The sequence below is a fragment of the Bactrocera tryoni genome, unplaced genomic scaffold, assembly GCF_016617805.1.
Source record: "Bactrocera tryoni isolate S06 unplaced genomic scaffold, CSIRO_BtryS06_freeze2 scaffold_76, whole genome shotgun sequence".
NCBI classification, from domain to species: Eukaryota; Metazoa; Arthropoda; class Insecta; order Diptera; family Tephritidae; genus Bactrocera; species Bactrocera tryoni.
Genome location: NW_024396422.1, coordinates 3853 through 15132, shown reverse-complemented (window position 1 = coordinate 15132; position 11280 = coordinate 3853). Strand labels below are relative to the sequence as shown.

The 11280-nt window shown below is 41.8% G+C and overlaps 1 pseudogene; it reads left to right on the top strand.

The window, feature by feature from the left end:
• The first annotated feature begins 10417 nt into the window (after positions 1–10417).
• Positions 10418–10871, top strand: LOC120781941 (annotated as a pseudogene).
• Positions 10872–11280: the final 409 nt, after the last annotated feature.

Sequence of the window (11280 nt, the reverse complement as noted above, 5' to 3'; positions counted from 1 at the left end):
AAAGAACTTAATACTCTCACTTTTACTCGTATGGTAAGCTTTGCAGGGTGTATGTATTTGCTTATGTTACTGCCTTCTTCTTTTTGTTCCTCTCTCTGTGCTTCAGTTGGCTACCTCCTTCTGCTGTTTTGTTCATTTGTTGTAATTATCGCGCCCGTCTTTTTTATGCTCTCATAACAAAGTTGCTAAGGAGGAAATATTATAGTTTTGTTCACATAACGGTTGTTTGTAAGTCCTAAAACTAAAAGAGTCAGATATAGGGTTATATATACCAAAGTGATCAGGGTGACGAGTAGAGTTGAAATCCGGATGTCTGTCTGTGTCCGTCCGTCCGTCCGTCCGTGCAAGCTGTAACTTGAGTAAAAATTGAGATATCGTGATGATACACGTATTTTTTGGCTCCATAAGAAGGTTAAGTTCGAAGATGGGCAAAATCGGCCCACTGCCACGCCCACAAAATGGCGAAAACCGAAAACCTATAAAGTGTCATAACTAAGCCATAAATAAAGATATTAAAATGAAATTTGGCACAAAGGATCGCATTAGGGAGGGGCATATTTGGACGCAATTTTTTTGGAAAAGTGGGCGTGGCCCCGCCCCCTACTAAGTTTTTTGTACATATCTCGGAAACTACTATAGCTATGTCAACCAAACTCTATAGAGTCGTTTCCTTCAGGCATTTCCATTGTAACGTGGCTTTTACCACCTTACAATAATTTACGTCAACTTCGCTCCACAGTACATCATGTACTCTCACCATACCACCATACGTACTAAACTTCACCCAAACTACGCACCAAACTCACCTCACTACGATGATGAAAGCTGCTAGAGCTTTCCACCATACGTACTAACGCACCATACGCATACAACTTACCTCGCTACGGTGACGAAAGCTGCGCTATGCTGCTATAAAAGCAAGCACTTTACACCAAATGCGATCATTTGCTCCAGCTCGCCGAACCGGACGGTCGCCCAGCATCGCGTAGGAAAGTAGCAGTAAGCAGGGGTAAGTGCAAGTAGAAGCAGATATTTCGCAGGCATTGCGCAGAAAAGGCATCACACTTCGGTGTGATGGTTTCGTGTAAAACGCAACGACATCAACACGTGGGACGACTTTCGTTACGAGGCTGAACGGTTCTTTTTACCGAAACGGCACCTCGCACATCTGGAAGAAACCATCCATCAGCGCAAGCAATTTCCCAGAGAGAAGGCAAAGGATTATGTGCTGGCTATCCAAACGCTTATTCGCCAACACCCGAAACTTCGCGATGAAGATCACACCGAGCGTATATACGACGGTCTAAGGGTGGAATATCGCTTATATGTCCGTCGGAGCGATTTCAACAGCGTAGACGAGCTACTCGAATTAACGGAAGACTACGAATTGTTAAGAAGCGAGGAGGCCAGGCAAGCAAGAAACACCAATCACTGTTTGACGGCGGTAAGTACTAAGTATTGCTGCGAGAAAGTTTGTTGGCGATGTAAGCAACCCGGGACACCAAGAGGCGCCAATGCCGCAACCAGCAGCGAATATTCTGCTCCGCTGTGGACGCGACGGAATCATCGCGAGACTGCAATTGTCCCACACATGCGACAGTGCGAGCCACTCCGTCCAAACCAGTAGTAACAGCACTCAAAGCAACGATTCCGTACCCAACAGGGAAACAGGATGTAGCCGTTATTATCTGCCCATTACTGTCGCAGGCATGCAGATAGAAGCTCTGGTGGACACCGGGCCACGCTCACGTACATCCACGGTAAAGAACTTCAACGCCACTTGAATAACCACAAAATCAAAGATAGACGCCAGACCCGTCGCATCCAGCTAGCTAACCAGACGTATATACCTAGCACAAAATGTATCCTGTTACTATAGAGCTGGGTAACAAGTCTACGCACCTACTTATATCAGCTCTACCGACGCTTTCGGAACATGTCATCTTAGGCATGGATTTCCTGAGGAAGAGGGACCTGACTATCACCATCGATGGTCAACCCCTCACCGCTGCACGCCTAAGCACTCAGGCACCTATCGATCATCTTGCTATGCTAACCGAAAGGCAACATCTTACGGAAAAGGAGAATCATCGATTGAATACTCTCCTCACTGAAAACGCAACAATAGACGTTGCCAACACTAATCGAAGCGTTCGTTTGCTCATCTCTTTCCAGATAGCCAAAATGAAACCGACAACCAGCAGAAGGCCGCATGCATCGAGCCGCCAACCACAGCCGACGGACGAGCCGCAAAAGCCGCCACCTTTCCGGCCACCCCCGGAAGCACGACCGCGGGTGCACCCGAATACAATCGCGTTACATGCGATAAGTACCGAAAACACGGGGTCAGCTGCCCACACTCGTCCTAGGGTACCCAGACAGCTTCTGGAGCGCAGCGTCATCAACGCCTCCTCCCGAAGTCGGCCGGCCACAGAACCAGCGGTATTAGAAGCATTGCCACGACAGACGCCGCCCAGCCCCAACGCCCGGAAGCTCCCGACCACCAGGCGGGGCCCAACGCCACGGGAAGCAGACTGTGAAGCTGGTGCTGCGACAGAGCCGTGCGCCGCCCAAACCTCGATGCACCCAGCAGGCCAAGCGAAGGCCCAGGTAATGCTCTCCGCCAAACAAAGCGACCTGCCGACTGCAGCTTCGCCCCAACTCGGCCAGCGAGACGCGGCAAAGAGTACCGCGAGGAAGGAAGCCAGTACCGCGGAGCCACTCGCAGAGAAGGTGCAAGAGGCGCCCGCTACAACAACGCCGGCATGCTCGAACGACGATGGGGCGTCTGTCCCAGCAATTGATAAGACCAACGTCGAGACGACGCCGCCTTACCCAAAAGCGACGCCAACCCCGACGACGACCCGGTCTCCAACTGCCGAGATCAGCGCACAACCGGCCACGCCTGACACATCACCCACACAAGTGACACCAGTGGGCGAAATCCCAGGGTTCCTGGAAGGGCTGGTGATGACCAGACAGCACTTTATCAAGCGCTCCAAGCGAACGCGTTTCTTCCGGGACCGAAGTCTAGCCCTCCAGAAGCTAGAAGGCGACCGGGTTCTGGTGCGATACGGCGAGGACAGATGCGTCCTACATTTATACGACTGAACTGCGGAAGTTGAATTGTATTAGTTTAAGGAGCCATGTAAGAATTTGTACGATTAATCCAATAAATTTGAATTGTATTAGTTTAAGAACCAATGTAAGAATTTGTACGACTAGGCCAATGAATTTTAATTATATTAGTTTGAGTATCAGTTTATGAATAATATATAGAGGTCACTAGTTGTAAGTACGCATAATCGTAGGATAAGACGCCTTGTACTATAAATTAAGAATTTGCTATTAAATAAAGATTTCACACCCGCTTCCCGTTCACGGCACACGCCAACCAAGACAGCCAGCCAGCCAGCCAGCCATCCTCCAGCCGAACCATCGTGGGAGATCGAAACCGCTCCTCCCACCGGCCGCCAGCGAAGTATCATTGTCCGAAGTAAGGGGGGGACTGTAACGTGGCTTTGACCACCTTACAATAATTTACGTCAACTTCGCTCTACAGTACATCATGTACCCTCACCATACGTACTAAACTTCACCGCATTGACTACGCACCCAACTCACCTCACTACGATGATGAAAGCTGCTAGAGCTTTCCACCATACGTACTAACGCTACGGTGACGAAAGCTGCGCTATGCTGCTATAAAAGCAAGCACTTTACACCAAATGCGATCATTTGCTCCAGCTCGCCGAACCGGACGGTCGCCCAGCATCGCGTAGGAAAGTAGCAGTAAGCAGGGGTAAGTGCAAGTAGAAGTAGATATTTCGCAGGCATTGTGCTCGCAATGACTGCCATAGAACGGGGTACTTCGCAGGCATTGCGCAGAAAAGGCATCACGCTTTGGTGATGCCAGTGCTCGCAATGACTCTGCCGTAGAATGGGATACTTCGCAGGCATTGCGCAGAAAAGGCATCACGCTTCGGTGATGCCAGTGCTCGCAATGATTGCCGTATACCATAGAATGAGGCACTTCGCAGGCGTTGCGTAGAAAAGGCATCACGCTTTGGTGATGCCAGTGCTCGCAATGACTCCGACGTCTTGTTAGGCAGGTATCGGTACGCGCAAAGGCTCGACCGTTACTATGAGGGGCACAGCTGCGCTGCTTCGAGCAGCGTCAGTACCACTGCTTACGTACCGTAGGGCACCGTTATTAGAAACTAACGTGACTAACAGGCGACACGTAAGTGGAGTACAGTTTGAGTTGATAGCTGGAAGCCAACGAAGACGGTTGGCGACTAATAAAATATATCCTACACAGAGGAGCCCGTCGTATACATCACCGTGCCAGTCACAACAAGCGTCAATGCCTGGCTCATAAATTCCGTTCGCCTTCATCACCGTGCCAGCCACAACAAGCGTCAACGCCTGGCTCATAAATTCAGTACACTTTCATCACCGTGCCAGCCTCAACAAGCGTCAACGCCTGGCTCATAAATTCCGTTTATTTCCATCATCGTGCGAGGTTCAACAAGCGTCACCGCCTGACTCATCAATCCCGTTCATTTTCATCACGCTGGTCTGGCTGTCCGCATAAGGAGTGGGGGTGTGGATATAACTTTATGAGGATAACACTCGTCTCTTTTTTGCTAAGGGTTCGTGGGTCCCAAGGCTGACCCTGGAGCGGCTGAGCATACCTCAGCTATGGACGAAACCCCATTACACCATATACAGTTCAAAAATGGAAGAAATCGGATAATAACCACGCCCACCTCCCATACAAACGTCAGAAACACTAAATTTTACGGAAGAAATGGCAGAAGGAAGCTGCACCCAAGTTTTTTTTTTAAATTGAAAATGGGCGTGGCGCCGCCCACTTATGGACCAAAAACCATATCTCAGGAACTACTCAACCGATTTCAAGGAAATTCGGTACATAATATTTTCTTAACACCCTGATGACATATACGAAATATGCGTGAAATCGGTTCGCAACCACGCCTTCTTCTAATATAACGCTATTTTGAATTCCATCTGATGCCTTCTCGGTATAATATATACATTAGGAAATGAAAATACAATTCAATACTCAAAGTACACAAATTGATCTAATCTAATTAATTTTACAGCAAAATAAAACAAGTAAGGAAGGGCTAAGTTCGGGTGTCACCGAACATTTTATACTCTCGCATGGTAAAGTGATAATCGAGATTTCATAATACGTCATTTACATATTTTTCAAATACCGTATTTGTGTAAAGGCGTAGTTGTCAACCGATTTCACCCATACTTCGTATATGTCATCAGGGTGTTAAGAAAATATTATATACCGGATTTCATTGAAATCGGTGGAGCAGTTCCTGAGATATGGTTTTTGTCCATAAGTGGGCGACGCCACGCCCATTTTCAAGTTTTAAAAAAGCCTGGGTGCAACTTCCTTCTGTAAAATTTGGTGTTTCTGACGTTTTTTGTTAGTCGGTTAACGCACTTTTAGTGATTTTCAACATAACCTTTGTATGGGAGGTGGGCGAGGTTATTTTCCGATTTCTCCATTTTTGAACTGTATATGGAAATGCCTGAAGGAAACGACTCTATAGAAGTTGGTTGACATATCTATAGTAGTTTCCGAGATATGTACAAAAAACTTAGTAGGGGGCGGGGCCACGCCCACTTTTCCAAAAAAATTGTGTCCAAATATGCCACCACCACCAAGTTTCATTATGATATCTCAATTTTTACTCAAGTTACAGCTTGCACGGACGGACGGACGGACGGACAGACGGGCGGACGGACAGACAGACATCCGGATTTCAACTCGACTCGTCATCCTGATCACTTTGGTATATATAACCTTATATCTGACTCTTTTAGCTTTAGGACTTACAAACAACCGTTATGTGAACAAAACTATAATACTCTCCTTAGCAACTTTGTTGCGAGAGTATAAAAATATGTAAATTACTTTCACTTTATCATGCGAGAGTATAAAATGTTCGGTGACACCCGAACTTAGCCCTTCCTTACTTGTTTTTGGTATTTTAGTTTTTCGCGCCTGATTTGTGTTTTAGCTCCCTATTTTATTTTCGCTTTCGTGTGGGGTTTTGTTTGTGCCTGCCGAAACTGTTTGATATATTTTGGTTCTGTAAGTTTATGTTTTATTACCGCAGTCTTTGTTATTGCATATACTTGTATGCATATATTTTTACCGAGTCACCACACTTGGTTTTTTGTTTTGTGTTTTTCTGTTGTATATGTTACTTATGAATGTTTGAACATTTTTTGTCACTTCACCATATTTTTTGTTTTCTTAAACTGCTTGGTGGCTATATCTTTGAAATTCACTTCGCTTTTTGCTTCCTTAAGAATCAAGACTCAAGGCACACGCCCGCACGCTTTTCGCAGCATCGTTTTTTTCTTTTCTTTCCACGTCCATCATTTTTCGTTGATTCCGCCGCTGATTGGGGTATACGATCTGTTTATAACGTTTGAGAGTATTAAGAAATAAAATAGAATTACGAAATTTGTACCATTTGTAATACCATCCCAACTGGCAGCCATCGTGTGCACATATAATAACCTCCGCAGAATAACCACCACAAAAAAAAACGATTTTTTTCCATGTAATTTATATGGAAAACAGAAAATTTGAAAGAGGCACCTCTTAATATTAATATTAAGAGCTCATCTTTTGAGTGACTTTTTTTTTACACATTTCGAAAGTTTTGAGCCTGTTTCACAGTTGAAAAAAAAAGGTTGCCTCAAAATGGCACACCCTAGTAAACATACATATTATCAACATATGTACTCGTACATAGTAATATACATACGTACATATATATACAAATTTACTTCAAAAAGTCTGTAATTTTACCTTGTTTTTTCTTGTTATGGTGAAAATAAGAATCGCGTACAGCATTATGAAGAATAGACATCATATTTTTTGCAGATTCATCAACGAAATTAGCATGTACAAATTGATTTAAAATTAATGCAGATTTTAGAGCTTCAGATACGCTTGGAGATGAAGAAATCTGGTCATTTTCATCAGCGCTGTCATCACTATCACTCTTGTCGACAATTACATTTTGCACAATTGCTTCATCGGTTAGTTCTCCACATATTGCAAGATTATTGTCAATACTAGAAAGTTCCACGATTTATTCTGTTGATATGGGTAGGCTACTTTAAAAAGCACTTGCCCAAACTGAGAGCGGAACATCATCTTTATCATCAAAATCAGATGATATTGAGGTGCTGGTAACGCCTATATTCGCGATAGAAAATCCAGCATGCTTGAAACAGTTGGAAATCGTTATTTCAGAAACCTTGTTCCAAGCATCATACATCATAAGAATGGCATCAAGTATTGTAATCTTCACTTGCCCAACTTTTTTATTTTTATTGCTATCGTGGTCGTTGATTAGTTTTAGAACAAGGAATTTTCGAAAATATGATTTAAACGCACGAGTTACTCCTTGATCCATAGGTTGCAATATGGATGTAGTATTCAGTGGTAGAAAAACTAGAGTAATGCTTCTCAAGTCATCGATTTTAGGGCGTGCTGGACAATTATCAACCAAAAGTAGGATTTTTTTTCGTTTTCTTGAGTTCACGATCTCAATCACGCACCCATTTCGTAAAAATATCAGATGTCATCCAGGCTCTGCTATTACTAACATAATCGACAGGTAACGACCGTACGTTTTTGAAACATCTTGGACGCTTTGACTTTCCAATTACAAGCAATTTTCTTTTTATTGTACCACTCATGTTTGCTGCAATTAGCACATTTAGTCTTTCTTTCGACAGCTTTCCGCCTAAACATTTTTGTCCTCTAAATTTTAAAGTTTGATTTGGTGTTAACTTATAAAATATTCTCGATTCATCAGCGTTAAAAATCTCATCATAACTAAATTGGGCTTTCAAATTTGGCCAAACTTTTGCTAACCAGTCGCTCACATTACTCTTTTGGACTGACAGAGATTCACCAGCAACTTTGCCTGCAACAATATTGTGTCTTACTTTGAATCGGCTGATCCAACTTGTTGAGCATTCGAATCCAGAAATGTTAAACTTCTTAGCAAAATCATTTACTTTTTCTTGTAGTATAGGCCCATTTATAGGTATACCCTTATTACGCTGCACTTTAAACCACTGCAATAACGCTTTATCTACATCATCTTGACTCGAAACTCTCACACGTTTCATTTTAAGAACAATTTCATTGAATAGAGGTTCAATTTTGCTTTTATTTTTCTTGATTGTAGATATTGTGGAATGACTAACACCGAACTCTTTTGCAAGAAGTGCATTTGATCCGCCAGCTTCTAAGCGATGTATAATTGCAGTTTTTTCTTCAATAAAAAACATTTTCTCTTCAGAGCACTCATTGCGGCGCATCTTCTTATTGTCTGACCGCGAAAAAATAACTAACTAACTGACATTTATACATTGAAGACGAGACTGATCTACAAAAATTTACGAAATACACACATAAGTAAATAGCTATGTTCTAGCGAAAGACATAAAAACATTGTACCGTACTTTACCGTTATTGATTCCGCAACTGATCGGCGGCATTCATTCTTAATAAAAAAACATGCGTCGTCGTTATAACCAGTAAACTTATCTTAAAATTTCGTGAAATTACGTCGCTAAAGCCGGTATGTCGCTAAAAACGGTGACGCTTTAAGCAATGTTTTTTTCAAAAATTTGTACTAAAACCAAACTTTAAGTTGCGTTTACGTCGCTAAAAACGGTCGGACGATGTATGCGAGGTCGTTATATTCGGATTATACTGTAATTAAATTTAATTTATAATGGTAACTTTGATATTTTACATTTCACCATAAAATATGTAAGCAAACGGAAAGTGTACTCGCTATGTCCGTATGTGTTATTGAAATCCACGGCGAGCAGACGAGGGAGTAAAAAAAGACGTACAGGAACTCGGTCGAATAAAATGCTGAACTCAGCGCGCAGGATCCATCCGATCGAAGTTAAGCGAGAAAATATTGCAGCGCGATTGGGTGTCGAAGAGCGAAATATACGTTCCTGTTGTCCATCCTGTTTGGTTAGTGTGTAGGCGACAGGTGTGGTGAGTTGTGTTGTAGTGTCATCAGCTGTGGTGAATTGCGCTGTTGTATTAGGATGCGCCAGTTTTACCGGGTAGAGGGGGTGGATGCTTAACTCATTTAAACACACATGATGTGGAACGTAAAAAGATAAATATCTACCTTTGGATATTTTTTTATATGGTACAGTTTCTTCCATATGACTGAGGTCAAGATATTCGACCATCATATTATCATATGCTGATTTTAGCTCGTTTTTCTTTATCAGACTTTTTTCCATGCTTATAAATTGCTGCACTGCTGAGATTCTAGTGTGACCTAGAGCTATGGTTTCAGGAAAAGTTGGTTTGATTGGCAGTCGCACAACATAACGACCATGTTCGTTTCTTGTTTTTGTAGACTTGTAATAAGATTCGCATGCCTGGTCTTCTTCCGAATGTTGGGTAATCTGGGGTACTTTTTCTACTTCTCAGAATTTTTTAAGTTCAGTATTTAAATATTCGTTTGTCTTATATTCCACCTGTGTTGGAATAGAATTTATTTTTTCAGTGACTTGGCCACTTATAATCCACCCAAGAATTGTATTTTGGGCTATTTGCGATTTTCTCTACACCTTTAAGAATTATTTGAGGTATTAAGTCACTGCCTAATAATATGTCGATTTGAGATGGAGTATGACAGTTGGGAACTGAGAATTTGAGATATGAGCATTTTTCGCAGTGTATTTTATTTACTTCATAGCTTGGAAGCAAATTTGTAAGTTGCGGTAGTACGATGGCTTGTGCATCTATTCCTATATCCGAATTTGGAGAAACTATGGCGATTGGACATATTTTATTTGAATTTTGAATAATTCTTCCGCCCATTCCCGAAATTTGAAAATTTAAAGGTTTTATTGGCAATTTTAGCTTATTTTGAACCTCTTTGATATAAGGGATCTTTGAGAGCCTTGATCTATTAACGCTCTTAGTTTGAATAAATCACCTTTATGTTCAATGGTGACGACCGCAGTGGGTAAAAGAATTTTGCTTTAATTTTCTGAATGACGCCCTAAATTTTTGTTGCTTTAGAGCAGCATGGTTGTAGACAATATTTTTCTTTCCACTAGTGGTTGTTCCCATCGTAGTAACCAGGGGCGAACGCAGGGGGGAGGGGATTTGGGGTGTTCAAACCACCGCCAAAAGTAATGAATGAGAATAGAACAAATGAATTATGTGCGTACGTGCGTACTAAAGCCAATTTTTGCATTATCAAAACATAGAAGCCTATGTTTGCAGCAAATAGACTGTGATTTGAGCAGCTACGTTGCTTAGGCAAATAATTTGTATGTTGAAATTAGTGAAATGCGTAAGGATTCTGAACAATCGTTTAAACTAATTTTTGAATCAGTTAAAACAATAGCCGCAGAATTAGATTTAGAAATCAAAATTCCGCGTTTGGCGAAACGGCAAACTAATCGCGACAATTATGAAGGAGAACCGGAAGAATATTACCGCAGATCAATTTATATACCGTTTTTAGATAATTTTTTGGACCAAATCAATGAACGATTTTTAAAACATCGAGAGCTGCTTTCCAAAATTGAAAACATTTTGCCAAATAAATGCATAAATCTTGACGTTATTGAGAAGCAGGAGACTGTTCGTGTTTTAGAAAAGTAATGGTCCGCTGAAGTAGAAGATCGCGCTGAATTTAGAATGTGGAAAAGGTTAAAAATCTTTTCTTCAGATTATATTTTCTAACTAAAATTTTAAATATATTTTCAGGAACTGGGTAAATCAAACAAAGAGATCCAAAACTTTTGTAGACGCGTTGAATTGTTGCGATGCAAAAATTTTCAAAACAGTGCATCGTTTTTTAAAGATTGGAGCAACAATCCCTATATCTGTCGCTTCAAGTGAACGCTGAAAATAAAAGAAGATTAGACTTCAATTTGTGAATAAAATAATGAAACCTTGTCTTTTTACCTAAAACCCCCCCCCAAATTTTTTTCCTGCGTTTGCCACTGGTAGTAAAGCAGCATCAGGGAGTGTTTCTGCACAAATGGTTATTGTCATAGGGTCCCACGATTCTGTGAAGAAATTTTGTGTTTTAACACTGATAAACAGTTGGTCACTGTCGGGTATAAATTTTGAAATTACTGGCTAGTTTGTTTTTGAATTTTTGGCGAATACAATAAAGTTTTTATTAGGTTTTCCAGCATAAC